The sequence below is a fragment of the Pan paniscus genome, chromosome 4 (genome assembly GCF_029289425.2).
Source record: "Pan paniscus chromosome 4, NHGRI_mPanPan1-v2.0_pri, whole genome shotgun sequence".
NCBI classification, from domain to species: Eukaryota; Metazoa; Chordata; class Mammalia; order Primates; family Hominidae; genus Pan; species Pan paniscus.
In genome coordinates this window covers 7086926-7103669 of record NC_073253.2, presented here as the reverse complement: position 1 = coordinate 7103669, position 16744 = coordinate 7086926, and the positions used below count along the sequence as shown (strand labels likewise).

Below are 16744 nucleotides of genomic sequence, written 5' to 3'. Positions count from 1 at the left end.
GTAGTCCCAGCTACTCGGGAGGCTAAGCAGGAGAATGGCATGAATCTGGGAGGCGGAGCTTGCAGTGAGCCGGGATTGTGCCACTGCACTCCAGCCTGGGTGACAGAACGAGACTCCGTCTGAAAAAAGAAAAAAAAGAGGAAGAGTGCTGTCTCCGGGCACTTCCATCTGAGGTCAGTTGGTTTCTGCAATAGCCAATGGTGGAAGCAGATGAAGAGATGGATCATTGGTGATGACCCTGCGATGAGTTTGGCCAATGGCTCCCAGGGCCAGTGATATTGAGAAGCCAGAGCTAAGGTTTCACAGTGTTATAGTTTTATGTCCTCTCCAAGCCTTCAGTTGAGTTTATGAATGCTCCAGCCTTGTGCTAGTTGCAACTGTGAGATAAAACTTGAGTAAGTCAAGCCTCCACTGCAGAGAACAGAATCCTCTCTAGCTAGACGTGTTTGCTTCCTGAGGCTTCTCTACAAATAACCACACACTGTGTGTCTAAAACAACAGAAACTGTTATCTCACAGCTCTAGAGCCCAGAAGTCCAAAGGCAAGGTGTTCACAGGGCCACATTCCCTCCAAAGGCTCTAGGGGAGGATGCTTCCTGGCTCTCCCAGCTTCTAGTGGCTCCTGGCCTTCACAAGCTCCTTGGCTTGTGGCCGCATCACTCTAATCTCTGCCTTCATTCACGTGGTCTTCTCCTTTTTTTTTTCTTTGAGATGGAGTCTCACTGTGTCACCAGGCTGGAGTGCAGTGGCACCCTCTTGGCTCACTGCAACCTCCACCCCCTGGGTTCAAGCAATTCTCCTGCCTCAACCTCCCAAGTAGCTGGGATTACAGGCACCCACCACCATCCCAGGTTAATTTTTGTATTTTTAGTAGAGACAGGGTTTCACCATGCTGGCCAGGATGGTCTCGATCTCCTGACCTCATGATCCGCCCACCTCGGCCTCCCAAAGTGCTGGGATTAGAAGCATGAGCCACCGCGCCCAGCCTTCTCCTCTTCCTATAAGGACATTGTCACTGAATTTAGGGCCCACCCAGATAATCCAGGCTGATCTCCTCTTCTCTAGGTTCTTAATTACATCTTCAAAGACTCCTTTTCTAAATAAAGTCACATTCACAAGCTCCACATGAACACATCTTTTTTTGGTGGGGGTTGAGGAGGGAAAGTAGCATTCAACCCACTATAGCCTTGTTAAGCAAAAGGGAATTTTTATAAATTATCCAGTGTTCACAGAATCACTTGGGAAGGGTAAATGTGTTAGTCTGTTTTCATGCTGCTGAGAAAGACATACCCGAGACCAGGCAATTTACAAAAGAAAGAGGTTTAATGGACTTACAGTTCCATGTGGCTGGGGAGGCCTCACCATCATGGCAGAAGGCAAGAAGAAGCAAGTCACATCTTACATGGATGGCAGCAGGCAAAAAAACTGTGCAGGGAAACTCTCCCTTATAAAACCATCAGATCAGCTGGGCACAGTGGCTCACCCCTGTAATCCCAGTACTTTGGGAGTCTGAGGAGGGAGAATCACGAAGTCAAGAGGTGAAGACCATCCTGGCCAACATGGTGAAACCCCATCTCTACTAAAAATACAAAAATTAGCTGGGCGTGGTGGTGCACACCTTTAGTCCAAGTACTCAGGAGGCTGAGGCAGGAGAATGGCTTGAACCCAGGAGGTGGAGGTTGCAGTGAGATGAGACCGCACCACTGCACTCCAGCCTGGGTGACAGAGTGAGACTCCATCTCAAAAATAAAAATAAAATAAAATAAAATAAAACCATCAGATCTTGTGAGATATTCACTAGCACAAGAACAGCATGAGAAAGACGTGCCCTCATGATTCAATTACCTCCCACTGGGTCCCTCCCACAACACATGGGAATTCAAGATGAGATTTAGGTGGGGACACAGCCAAACCATATCAGTAAAGAAACAAATTCCAGGATGAACACACAAGAAAAACGCTCAAAGCCATAGGGAAACCAGGTAACCAAGAGAGCTCCATCCTGCAATGGTGAGGGAGCTGCAGGGTGCAGCAGCCACCCATTGACTCCAGAAGCTTCCACAGCAGCTGCCAGCTCCACACCACCTCTGCAATGAAAAAACAGAGAGCATGCCCACCCCTCCCCATCGGGACTGAGTCTAAGCTCAAGGATTCACAGGGCGAAACCTAAGTTATATCCAGACCCTAAATGCAAGGGATTTAGGGAAACACAGGTTTAGCATTCCCACTTCACACTAAAAGAGGGCTGGGGAGCAGGTGGCGGTAGCATCCCCAGGACCTTCTGCACAGCCTGTGTCCACAACCAGCTCAAAGTGGCCAGTAGAAGCCATTTTAAGATTGGGACAAACAGCAGCCAGCCATTCTCAAGCTTTGGAGAGCAGAAGAACTTAGCTCACCTAGGGAGCTGGCTATAATTGGATGGCACTGGCTTTGGACTAATGATCTGCTGAATTAATGAGTGGGCCAATGAGAAAGGATTGCAGAGGAGCAACCTCGGCAAAGAAGCAAAGCCCCCAGGACTTCCACCTACACTCACCTGGGCCTGACTCTGAACCCACTTCCACCTCTGTGCCCCTCAAACATACACCTTGTGCAAATCGGTATTTTACTTCTACACAGGAAAAGAAGTAACAACCCAGGATGAGAACACTTGCCCAGATAATCCAGGCTGAACCCCTCTTCTCTAGGTTCTTAATTATATCTTCAAAGAGTCCTTTTCTAAATAAAGTCACATTCACAGGCTCCACATGAACACATCTTTTTTTGGTGGGGGTTGAGGAGGGAAAGTAGCATGGAGGGATGGACATGAGGCCTTCCACAGCTCTGCAGAAGGTATGGCCTGCTTATTTGGGGCTATCTCTTAATTTAAGGCAAACCAACAACAGAAGAAACACTTCACTGCCCCCTGTATGTTCTCAGTGTCTGAATTCAGATGACGACAAATGAGGAGGAGCCCTCTGTGTTCCTCATGACTTTAAAATAGGCCCCAGCTACTAAGAAGGAGCGTGCAGGAATAAGAAATTACGCTCCTAAAATTCTAAATGCACTGTGGACGTCACTTAAAGTAGAATAGACAGTCCCTTCTTGATTTCTCTGCTTTTCCTGCTGAGGCCCCAGGCCACAGACAGCAGCCAAGCTTCTAAAGAGACCTCTACCCTTCTTCTAACCTTGTCTTTACTAGAGGCAAGAGGAAAGAATACAGAGGAGAAAGAAGCCTCTGTATGTGAGAACTCACACTGAAACTTTGCAGTGCTCCCTGAAGTCTGTAGCATCAAGGATGGTACAAAGATATGCACAGCCTAGAGAATCAATTATGTACAGACCCAAAATGGACATATGACATTGAATCAGAATTAAGAATATGGATCTCATGGGTCTCATGGACTACTTCAAACAAAGCTCAAAAATGTTTTAACAAATATCCAGAGATCTGTTTCATGGATTCTGGATTTTAATTTCTAAAGTTTGCATAATTGAAAAAATTAGAAATATCCTGTCTTGGTGCTCTTCAGTGGGAAATCCCAAATAAGTGAGATTCTCATTAAAAGATAATCATGCCTTGCATTTTCATTATAAGTAAAATTCAGATCTTCTTTATTCATTAGTTTCCTACAACTGGTATTTCCATTAAACCACTGAGAAAAAATACACTAAGAGTGTTTGCTGTGTTACTCCCTAAGGGGCTTGGCATTTTCCAGCCTAGGGTGCATCATCTTTCCTGGTCTTCCTCATCCAGTATGAGTGCAGGAGGCTGCTCTGCAAAGCCCCACAGCTGAATGGCGTACCACAGAAATACAGCTGACATGTTGCTTCTTTTCCCAGCTCTTCTATTTGCTCTTGGCACTTGGGGCCCAGCTTGGGCACAGAGCTCCACTTCCCCAGCCCCACTTGGCTGATCAATGAGGCTGTTTGGAGGATTATGTTGAGAAAACACATAGCAAGTCAGCCCTGGAGTCAGAGGGACTGCTGTTCCAGGTCCAGCCCCATTCCCTTCCAACTGTGACCTTGGAGCAGCGGTGAAGTCTCTCCAAGCCTCGCATTCCTAATCTGAAACACATCCCTGCTCTCTCTTAGGGTGATTATGAATTGATGCAGGTGAAACTCTTAGAACAGTGCTGGGAGCTCAGCAAACCTCCTCACCTCCTACACATGCCATGTGTGTTTCTGTCCATACACCCTTCTCTCCTGGGAGAACTCTCTTCCCACCCTGACCCCATCTCCATCATCCAAGTATCCTTGAAAACGCTGCTTCTCAGAGATACTTCCCAGGATGATCCAATCAGACTCTCCTCCCCATACTTCATCCTTCTTATCCTGTCGCGCTGGTCTATTTTCTTTATTGGCATCTGAAATTACTTTAATGATTTGTTTTTTAAATATCTGTGGTCTGTCTTGGCTCCACATCTTTGTCCATCATTGCTGTCCACCCAGCACTCAGCAGGGTCCATGGTGGCCACATTCTTTGCTGAGTAAATGAATGAAGGAGCCCAGGCATGTGCCTGCTTGAGACTCCTCTGGACCTTGACCCTTCCACCACATCTGTTCTGACTTAACTCCAGGTCACAGTGATGCCTCCTTCCTCTGCAGTTTTTTGATATTTAGCCTTAACACTCTGCATGTGATTCTCTTTCTAACCGGATCACCAATTTCATGAGTTCAGTGGAGTTTTAGTCCTCTCTCCATATCTAATCCTGGGCCTCATGCCTTGGACCCAGGAAGCTCAGATGAGGGCTGCTAAGGGGGATGCACATTGCTTCTTTGTTCCTGAAATCATGGTCAGCAATGGCTGTGGGGATTCAGCACCGCGACCCCCCTCCCGGTGGGGGATCACTTTGAGCAGTGTAGAAAGAAGGAGACCCTGACCCCACCCACAGTCTGTCCCCACTCTGACTCCCAACCCTGTGCCCACTGCCTTCGTAGGAAACACAGTTCTCGGGGTTACTTGCCTTACTTATGCCACTCCCCAGAGTGACTCACACCATCATCTGTCCTTTGCTCTAGGCGCCCCTCCCCCACAGGCCTCCCCCATCCTTGCCAAACACCCCCACGAGCCTCTTCCCTCAAGGTCTACTGAAGACCCACCTTCTAGAAGAATCTCACACACAATGCCTTTCTCCCTCAAGCAGTGGCTTGGCTTCCTCCTGCAAGCCATCAGCCATGGGTTGCCACTGAATGACTTACGTCTGTGACTCTCCTCTCCCAGCAGGACTGCAAACCCTGGAGATCTGTGCACCCCTCACCATGCACCACGAAACACACCAAGGAGAGCCAAATACATGATTGGTGCTTTGTGCTCTGTGCATTGGTTTCCTTGATAATTGCATCCTTTCGCCTAAGAGGTAAAGATCACTCACTTCCTCCCAGTTCATTTTGTCTGCTGAATAATTCTCACCAGCAGTGAGTCACACTTCTCACCATGCACAGCACAGCACAGCGTCCTGCGTGTGCCTGCTGCAGAGGCTCCTGATCAATATGGAAGACACTCAGCCTTGAGCCTAGTGATAGGAGAGAAAGACTTCAAGCTGCACATTTGAGAAATAAATTAGCACTTAAAGGCATGTTAATCTACCCTTCACTAATGTATTCCACGTTACTTTTCTGACCCACCATTTTGTCAGGAGGTTCTGTAATTTATGTTCTGTGGCAGCTTGCAAACCTTCTCTTGACCTTAGCGTAAATCAGAGAACTGTAAAACTGCCTTTGGAGAACAAACGGAAATGCAATTGAAACTCTTCTGCAGGGAGGCCTAAAAAATGGAAACCTCCCGCATTAAATGTAACGGAAAAATGATTTGATCTTTAGTCACCCTGTCATTTAGGAATCAAATCTTTCTGAAAAAAAAAAAAGTCAATATGGTTTGAAGAAAATCATTTCCTAATTGACTTCTGCTGAAAATGGAGATGACCATGCAGGCAAACTCATGTTTATTTTAACTCCAGACAATGCAAACACTGAAGCTGTCCATGCAGCACCTGGAGCTAAGATTTACCTGGAACCAACCCATCTTTTACTCCAAGTATCTTGGAGGCCACATGACACAATTAGTCTTTTATTTTTTCTTTATGATGAAGAACCATCGTCATTTCTCTCTCACTCTCCTCTCTTGCTGTCTGCAAAGTACCCTAAAATATATGATCTTCTGCCTTAAACATTCCGTTTTTTCAACTACACTCCTATTTGCCCCTATTCCCCCTCCCCTTGGCTTTTCTCCTCATTATTCTTGTAACCAGGACAAGCCACATAACTTTCGGGTCTCCATGCAAAATGAAAATTGGAGCCTCTTATTCAAAAATTATGAAGAATTTCAAGTTAGCAGAGACTAAATGTGGCTTGGGCCCTTTGAACAGGAGCCCTAAGTGACTGCACAGGTCACACTGCAGGAACCCAGCCCGCCCTTTATCCAGGAGACCCTTGGCTGTGCCTACGCACCTAGACTCCTGCTCTTCCCCCACTGCACGTTTTTGCTGAGCAAGTCTTGGCAAGAGACGAAGACAGAAGTGCAGTTCATCAGCGGGCACGGGGCCCTTCCTTCCCTTCCAGCCAGTATGAGAGGGCCCAGAATCGGCAGAACAGCTCCTCAAAGAGAAGATCCCCATGTCCTGAGACACATTCTCAAGCAGGACAAATATGTTCATGTCTGCATTACTGGGTCTATGTCTCATTGAACTTTGAAACACACTTTAGACATGAACAAGCACTTCTCAAAAGAAGACCTGGATGTGAGGGCGATCTGGCTGCGACATCTGTCACCCCATTGATCGCCAGGGTTGGTTCGGCTGATCTGGCTGGCTAGGCGGGTGTCCCCTTCCTCCCTCACCGCTCCATGTGCGTCCCTCCCGAAGCTGCGTGCTCGGTCGAAGAGGACGACCATCCCTGATAGAGGAGGACCGGTCTTCGGTCAAGGGTATACGAGTAGCTGCGCTCCCCTGCTAGAACCTCCAAACAAGCTCTCAAAAGAAGACCTACAAACAGCCAACAAATGTGAGAAAAAGCTCAACATCACAAATCATCAGAGAAATGCAAATCAAAACCACAATGAGATACCATCTCTCACCTGTCAGCATGGCTATTATTAAGAAGTCAAAAAACAACAGATGCTGGCAAGGCTGCGGAGAAAGGAAACGCTTATACTCTGTTGGTGGGAATGTAAATTAGTTCAACCATTGTGGAAAGCAGTGTGGAGATTTCTCAAAGAGCTAAGAACAGAACTATCATTCAACCCAGCAATCCCATTGCTGGGTAAATACCCAAAGAAAATAAATCGTTCTTCCAAAAAGACACATGCACTTCTGTGTTCATCGCAGCACTACTCACAGTAGCAAAGACATGGAATCAACCCAGGTGTCCATCAGCAATGGACTGGATAAAGAAAATGTGGAACATACACAGCATGGCATTATACACAGCCATAAAAAGGAATGAAATCATATCCTTTGCAGAAACATGGATACAGCTGGAGGCCATTATCCTAAGTGAATTAACATAGAAATAGAAAATCACATACCACATGTCCTCACTTACAAGTGGGAGCTAAACATTGAGTACCCATGGACATAAAGAGGGGGACAGTAGACATTGTGGACTATTGGAAGGAGCAAAGGTTGGAAAACTAAATCTTGGGTACTTATACTCAGTACCTGGATGATAGGATCCTTCATACACCAAACCTCAGCATCACGCAATACACCCACGTAACAAACCTGCACATGTATCCCCTGAATCTAAAATAAAAGTTGAAATTATAAAAAATTTTAAAAATCAAAACACTTTAGCTCTTCAATATCCAATTCTATCTTAGCTCAGTTCAGAAAAACCATCCACTGAATAGAAACTGTGGAGTAGGTTTACAGTCAAATCTTCTATGATTCAAGACATTTGGCCAAAACCTTCTCTTGGAGTTGTGTCCACCGTTCTGTTTTTATACCCAGTCTTGGGACAGGTGCAATCTTGGTCTCTGGCTGGCTGCCTTCGCGGCCCACCCTGAGATCCAAAAGCCATGTGTTAAAAAGGCTTTCCTCCATGCTTGGCCTTTTAAAGTTCAGTGTTAACGCTGCCTTGGAGATAAATGCCTTCAGACTCTGTTCCCAGAAAATTGAACTTTAAAATTCCCGGAGACTGGCACTACCCCTAAAATAGTTTCATGCCACTATTACCAGAGATAAAAAGATCGCACCTCTGTGATGAAGCTGCCACGGCTGCCCCCGGCACTTCCCCATCCGGGCCTCTGGCCTCTTCACTATGGATCGCAGGACTCAGGGAACAGCAAAGGGTGAGAAGAGAAAAGGTGGAGAACGGCCCAGGAAGGGGCCAGGGAGCCCCAGGGCTTCACATGTAAACATACGGCCATTCTGACTCTGTGAGAGTACAGGGAAGCCCTGAATCCAAAAGGCAAAAGCTCCTTCCTGGGCTCTGGCATCAGAAGCCCTGGGCACGCCCTGCGCCGGGCGCGGTGGCTCACGCCTGTAATCCCAGCACTTTGGGAGGCCGAGGCGGGCGGATCAAGAGGTCACGAGATCGAGACCACGGTGAAACCCCGTCTCTACTAAAAATACAAAAAATTAGCCGGGCGTGGTGGTGGGCGCCTGTAGTCCCAGCTACTCTGGAGGCTGAGGCAGGAGAATGGCGTGAACCCGGAAGGCGGAGCTTGCAGTGAGCCGAGGTTGCGCCAGGGCACTCAAGCCTGGGCGACAGAGCGAGACTCCGTCTCAAAAAAAAAAAAAAAAAAAAAAAAAAAAAAAAAGCCCTGGGCGCGCTCTGGGGACCCAAGGCTTAGGGGGTGGCGGGGAGGGGGGACTGCAAACCTTCTAGAAGCTCCGGACGAACCCAAGGCCTCGGGGGTGGCGGGGAGGGGGGACTGCAAACCTTCTAGAAGCTCCGGACGAACCCAAGGCCTCGGGGGTGGCGGGGAGGGGGGACTGCAAACCTTCCAGGCGCTCCGGACGAACCCAAGGCCTCGGAGGTTAGAGGGGAGGGAGGACTGCAAACCTTCGAGGCGCTCCGGCTCCTTTGGGCTTCACTCCATTGAAATGGCAAGTTTGGTGATTCCCCTTTTATCAGATGTGTCCAGCACCGTAGGCTGCCTCGCTGGCTGGGCCCAGTTTCATTGCTTCTTTTAAAATATTAGGTTCAATGTGTGCCCTTCTTTCCTCTCTCCTCACTAGCCATTTTCCTATCACAAAACCACCCTGCAAATCCTAAGAAAATGCAAGTAAATTGCTGCTAACATCCCCAGTTGTCTATTTGCAGGGGAACAACAAATAAGTTCTATTCTCCTTGAATAAGCAGCGAATTAGCAAATGTCTTTCTCTGTCATAAACATTGGCTGAAAACAGCCCCTGGTGATGGCATAAAGGGTGCAGAACAGCTATTTTTAACCAACAAATGAGAGCAGTAGCATCTAATTTTGGACAGCTGCTCCGTCTTGATGCTGGGGGCTGACTCTTTGTGAATGGAAGGAAAATGCAAAGGGAAATTTTTTCCCAGTGTGGCCCCCACCAGCAAGTGTAAAACGTACTCAGAGAGAGCCAGTGTTGAAGGCATAAGCCGCAGTCATCTGTCTCCTTATGCCAGGAGGTCATGGTAGTGCTATTGGTGGGCTCTCCAGCCTTTGTCCCCAGTGTTCCAGAAGAGGAAATGTGGATGCTGGGAGGACCTGCCTCTGGAGAAACCCAGGCCACCAGCAGGTGGACCCTGAAGTGGGAGGACAAGGACGGATGGGAAACCAAATTTCCTGTAAGATTAATTGGTGCCAAACCCCCATATGATGAGATACTAGGCCTTTAAATGTTTTAACCGAATGATCTGACATATGAATTTTTCAATGAGTTTAATAAAATATAAATAGGTGACACTGACAGAGTTGCAAATAATAGAAACTGTTGTTTCCCAAAGGCAAACCCACAGTTGTCCAAAGAGCACCATAAGCATGTATTTTACAGCATCAGATAAGTGTCTGGCTTCCTCCTTTCAGCTGACTGAGGCCTCTCTCCTATGAGGAAGAAGCTTTGAGTCCTGGCCATTCAGCATCTGCCTTGTAATGAGGGAAAAACCAAGAACCAAAAGGAATTAAGAGACTAGGGGGAAAGGAAAACCTTTTTCAGCCTGACTCCCTTGCTAAGTCCCTCACTTACAGTATTTTAGCTACCTGGATGTCGCATGATATGTGATCTGACAGATCTATAATGAAAACAGAGACACTAGGGAACAATGTGATTGGAGGAACGTAATTACGGAATGTGGAACAGCTTTCCATGGGCCCTGGTGTGTCTGCAAGGCAGTGTCTGCCATTCCTCTGGGTCATTGTCAAGGACAGTGATCAGCCTTGGAGAACTGAGGTCATATCTCCCTCCTCAGCAAAGACAGGCATTGTCAGAAGATTTGGCTTCCCTGTGTTCAGGGTTGGTCTCCTGTAACAAAACCTGCTGCGTGTGAATGTGTCACTGTGCTCTCCTTAGGATCATCATGTGGGAATCAGATGCTGATACTCTGACCATTGCCATTGCCATGAGCAATGAACTGTCCTTTCCTTCTGACCCAGGAGTTTCATGTCTTCCACTAGCATCCATGAAACTGTGACAAGCTAACATTTTAGCTTACAAGAAGGACAAGATCTTGGACCATGGACAGTTCTTGCCACTGAATTTAGATAACAATGACTGACAATTTTGGACAATGTGCTCTCAGGTATGTAAATGACACTTCAGGGTTAACCTTTAGGCAGAGACTATGAATATCTCCTTAATATCTGTTTTCTTCTTTTTCCTATCAGAATGGAACTGGGCATTTTGATAGGAGTTTCTATTCTCCAGAATAGAAACTGCATTTTCCAGCTCCCCTTGTAGATAGGTGTGCTCTATGTGACTAAGTTCCAGCCCATGGGATGTCAGAGAAGTGTGCAGAGACGGCTTCTCAGGGCATTCTGTAGGAAAGTTGGCATGCACATTTGTGCCCTTCCTCAACCTCTTGCTCCATCCGTCCGCTAGCAGCATGGACAGGATGGCCGAGGGTACACCAGGGCTGGGAAGATGAGGGCCGTGCTTGGCAGCTCGACAAGATCCCTGCTGTGATGAAGAGCCAGTGCTGGCCAGGACTTACACATGAAATAGAAATCTTGTTCAAGCACTGTCATTTTGAGTTTTCTGTTTTTAGCAGCTGAAGCTCATCCCTAACTGGTACAGTGCTTGATGCCAAAAGTGGAATGCAGCAAGGAAAGGACCAACATGTGGAGCAAGTTGCTCAGTGCCATTCCAGCCTGCCTGGCCAGACAGACCATCACCCCGTCTGTCCTCTTCCTTTTTAGCCTCTCTCCACACTGACTGTTCTCAAGCCCCCTTGCAGCCCTTGAGCTGCCCACAGCTAGCCCTGCTAGCCCTGGTCCAGGTTCACAATAGCTCTAGACCTTCCTATACACAGAGACCGCCCCATCCCCACAAGGTACATGTGAAGGCCAGGTCTTGAGAAGAGCAGCTTTCAGTCTCCTGCTGCTGCTGCTTGAAAGGACCTAAAAGTGAGTCAGTCTGGAAACATACTCTCATAGGTGTCTCATCATCTCATAGGTGTCTCATCCTCTCATAGGCGTCTGACTTATGGTATGACCCTCTCTGGTGTGTCTTGAGGCACAGTTAGGTGGAAGAAATGGGTCAAGGTAAGAAACCTCCCCCATTGCCTCTAAGAATCACCCCAGGGACAACTGAATGGATGGCCCATGTCCAACACCAGCCAGGGGTACGACTGGCCAACTCTGTCCTAGTGCAGCTGTATTCACTAAAATAATGAATGCCTTACCAGAACAGACATTCCGAAATGTAAAAGTGAGTTTTAGTAGAGTGGCATCAACAAAATTACCATTTTTTTACCCACCCATTTATCCACATCACAGGCTGAACAACATGCCACATGCCATCTGCATCTGGTCATTTATTCACTTGCTCACTTAACACACATTTATTGAGCTTATTGAGCACCTACAGTATAACAGACCCTACTACATACAGAGACTAGAAAGATGAATTTAGTGAGATTCATACCCTGAAGGGGTGCAGAATCTAGTGAGCCTCAGGCTTGCCTAGGACAGAAACTCAAACATGATTATTCAGAGACAATCACTTACATTGAAAAAAGAAGATGGGAGTGAAAATGAACCCTTAACCCATGGGAGAGATTTCTAAAAGAAATCATCCTGTTTTGTGATAATAACATATAGTTTCTCAAAACAAGTCCATTTGTGAGCTCTAGTGGTAGGACAGAAATGTCTATTAAATACTTTTAAAGTTAACATTCCCAAGTGTCTGTCTACTGAAAATCCAATCAGAAAATAAAAAATGATGTGTCTGTGTGCTTATATACTTACAGTTGCATGATATTTCAGTTATGAATGCTTTAGGCTGCAAGTAAGAGACAAACTCAGCCAATAATACCATTTAAAAATACAGACTTATGGTGAAATCTGATTTAGGTCTTCAATTGAGCTAATAGGGTTGTGCCAATATCAATGGCCTGGTTTTGACAGTGTACTATGGCTAAGGAAGATTATAGGGAAAAGTTGGGGAAATGACATGTAGGAACTTTCTGTACCATTTTTGCAACTTCTTTTAAGACTTAAACTATTTCAAAATGAAAAGTGTTAAAAAAATTATTAACATAATTTAGATATCTCACCCGATTTACTAAAACTTGACAGGATGTTTTGGTTGTTAAACATAAGTAACCCCAAAATAGTAAAGTTACAGGGAAGTCTGTATCTGTGGAGAGACACGCAGGCTACTGGGCATAGCAAGTCACCTACGTGAGACTTTCCCACTCTGCTGAGGTCATTTGGTGAAGTGCCTAAATAAAACATAAGAACCATCGTTTATAATAATTCCATTAGAATTATAACACTTGAATTTCCATGTAAAAACACCAACGACCAGCAGGACCAATTTTTATAGGGCAATCTTGGTGAACAAGGCTGTAAATAACATGGAAAAAGAGTGGGGAAGAGTTTCTCTGACTGAAGCCCTCAGTTGTGAGATGCTAGAGTAATGGAAAGGGGTGGAGGTCAGAGACCCCAGTGAGGGGGTTCTCATAATCTTAGTCCAATCACACTTGAAGGTGGCATCCTTGGAACTGTAGAAAAATGTCACCATGTCAGTGATCCCCATGCTAAAGTCACAGCCAATGTTAATGAAGAACATCCTTCCAGGCACTAGTTTTTTATTTTTTTGAGATGGAGTCTCACACTGTTGCCCAGACTGGAGTGCAGTGGCGTGATCTCGGCTCACTGCAACCTCCAACTCCTGGGTTCAAGCGATTCTCGAAGGCACATTTATTAAAGTGTATTGCCACTTCTACTCACTGCTTTTGCCCAAGTACTGTAGATATTAACATGTTCTGAATTCCTCTGCCAGTGACCAGCCCTTTTATTTTTCCTGTCTTTAAGAATACACACCAAATGCAAGCCAAACAAGTGCTTAGTAGCTGTGGTTTGAATGTTGCCCCCTCTAACCCTCATGTTGAAATTTGATTCCCAGTGTTGGAGGCAGAGCCTAATGAGAGGTATTTGGATCGGGGGCAGATTTCTCCTGAGTGTGTTGGTGCTGTTCTCGCAGTAATGAGTGACTTCTTGCCCTATTAGTTCCCAAAAGAGTGGTTGTTAAAAAGAGCCTGGCACCTCCACTCTCTCCCTCTTGCTCCCTTTCTTGCCATGTGATCTCTGTATACGCCGTCTCCCCTTTGCCTTTAACCATGAGTGGTAGCAGCCTGAGGCCTCACCAGAGACTCAGTTTTCCAGTCAGCAGAATCATGAGCCAAATAAACCATATATATATATATCCAAATATATCTCCATATATATATCTATATATATATGGAGATAGATATATATATATCTATATATATATATATCCCAGCCTCATGTATCACTTTATTGCAACACAAAAGGACTAAGACATTATTCGAGCATTGAAGATACAGGTTTAACTATAAATTTGCCCAATAAACATAGTGTAGATTAATGAACATGTTCATCAAACCTTCTTTATGAAAAAAATGACTTCACAATCCAGGTCAGGCAAATTTTTGGTAATGAAAAATATTTTTCAAAGGCTGATATTATTGTGTAATATAATCAATGCAATTATTTGAAAGGGAGGAAAATAAAAATCTACAAATAAAGAATAGATTTAACAGTGAGAGTATCTAAGAATTATACTCTGATATTTACCACTAATTCTGATTCCTTATGCCTAAAAGAAATAAACACTTGTGGGCAAATTTTCAGAAAAGTCTTCCTGAAGAGCAATTTTGCAGCAGTGTTTGTGTTCATTTTCAGCCAGCCAAAAGCAGCCGGGGAAAGTCATAAAACAACACCCCAGAAGATCTTTCAGGGCTGAAGCATGCCTCATGGAGGCTCAGCAAGCAGTGCCTGTAATAATTACCAATCTCAGACATGCTAACCCCATTAAGACCAGTCGTTTCAGTGCATAAATGACAGGCTGTGCAAACCTCCAGCTCCCAGGACCAGGGGATTAAAGGTTTCCTTAATGCTTTTATCAGCTCTAATTATTAGTAGTTCTTGGCTTCAATGATTTAGAGCCTTAACACAGCAAATCTTCATTAGGCAGGAGAGTCAAAGTACTCCTCTCTAAATCCATTCCCAAAACCAGCCTGACTCTCTCTCAAGGTGAACTGTGCCGAAGGCAGAGAGATTCAGCACATTCAGGAGGGGCTCCTCCCTTGCACCAGCCACTGGTGACAGCCATAATTTGTGGGGCTGAGCTAATGCTGCTGCTTCTCCAGAAAAGTCCCAGGGGCCCTCACACAAGGGACGCTTCTTATTATCATCAAGGGGACCCAAGCCACTGCCAGACACATCCGCGACAAGAGTGAAGTCACTTGTGTCTACTGGGAGGCCAGAGGAAGCAGATACTTAGAGATACTACATTTGGGTCAAAACTGCTTGGTAGACCTCTTGGCAGGAATAAATGACACTGTAATAGTCTAAAGATGTCGAAAAGCTTCCTGAATCATTTTTTAAAACATAGATTTAAATGCTGCAAATTTTCAATTATCTCTGCTAATGCTTGTCTAGAGAGGCACAAAGAATTCAAAACTGAAGATGATAAAGGTTGGTTTGTATTTGGTCTGGAAAGTAATTTACATTTACATGTGGTTAAGAGCAAGTCCTAATTCTGAGAGTGTTTAACAGCGCTGAGCAAAGGGTGAAGGGCTTGAGGATCCTTCCTGCCCTCACACAGCATCCTGAAAGTGAATTGCATTTTCTCCTACGCTGGACAACTTCTGAAACCCTGGCCTTCAAGCGACATCATAGTTCTGAATGCTCACGTATTGATTCAGAGGGCTCACAACAGAACAGGAAAGAAGATGGCTGGGTATTTACATAGGCAAAGAGGTTTATGGCTCACATACATGCATTTTAGGGAGACTCTGCACATCCACCACTGAGGGAAACCTTTCATTTATCTCCTTGATTTTTCTGCAAAACCTTCTCAGGGTATTCACTTCAGTCAAAATGCACCATGTAGAGTTAGGGAGCGCATGCCACAGAGCCTGCCTCTAAGCCTCCACTCCGGGAAGAAGCTTGCATCTGAACAGAAACGAAACACCTCTCACCAAATGATTTGAAAGAGTCAGGAAAAGGACAAATGCTTCTGTCGACATCACTCATGTGGTCTTCAGCATGTTCCTCGTGGGTCTGGTGGAAGGGCAGAGCTATTTTCTGACAATTCAGAGTTCTTGAATTTCCTGAGTTTATTTTTCAAGTTGATAGGGAGACACATAATCTCTCTTGTGCAGGGATCAGTTTAGCCTGCCAGTCAGAAATTCTACTGTAAGATGGTGCACATGAAATCAAATGTCAATGTTCATCTGGAATCCTTAGGTCACATGGCCAAGTTCAAGAGGGAGCAGCCGGGATGGGCACAATCGCCCGGGGGAGCCCTCCCTCACCAGTTAGTGGCCCTTGGTGGTGCCTTGCCCTCTTCCAGAAGATAACAGATGAGCTGAGCGATTCCTAAAAGTGATTTCACTACCTCTTTCTTATCTTATCCTGCAGTTGCTGGAAGATCCACTTTCCGGCCCCTTTAAAAAATAACCAGCTCAAACAATCCCTCAGTTAGAAACTTTCAGACCAATCACTATCTCCATTCATATCCTCAGCAAATCCAGTTGGTGTTATCTTTAAAATACATCCAGAGCCTGCCTGCTTCTCAGCATCTCCACTGCTTCCACCATGGGCCAAGCCACTATTGTCCCCCACCTCCTTCCAGGAGCCCCTGCTCCCAGCCCTGACCCATGACAGCCAAGTCTCCCACCACAGCAGCTGCAGAGATCCTGTTAAAATACGGAGATAATTCTGCCACTCCTCTGCTGAAAAACTTCCAGTGGCTTCTGTTTTCCTCACAGTAAAAGTTAGTGTTTCTCTAATGGTCTACAAGGATTCTTAAGTCCTGTTGAGAACACAAACATATACATATGCATGCAGAAATATGCCCATGCACACACTGCACACACGTGCACATGTTCTCATAGTTGCATTGTTTATAATACAACTATGCTTGCCATGTTGCAGTATAAGCGATGCATTATAAACTATATTTATAATGCATAAATGCTTGTGTTCACATCCATGTGCACGTAGCCATGTTCACATGTGCACACACATGCATACACTCACACAGGTGCACCTATGCATACACATGCCTCCACTCACACACCTGCACAACTGCATGCACACACATTTACAT

General features: G+C 45.6%; 1 long non-coding RNA gene across 1 annotated transcript in view; it reads right to left on the bottom strand.

The window, feature by feature from the left end:
* LOC134730415 (uncharacterized) overlaps positions 1-9656 on the bottom strand; it is a 45585-nt gene extending 35929 nt beyond the window's left edge. The window contains exon 1 of the long non-coding RNA XR_010112171.1: positions 8173-9656. This is a non-coding gene — a long non-coding RNA (uncharacterized LOC134730415). The remainder of the gene's footprint in view (positions 1-8172) is intronic.
* Between the last annotated feature and the right edge of the window lie 7088 nt (positions 9657-16744).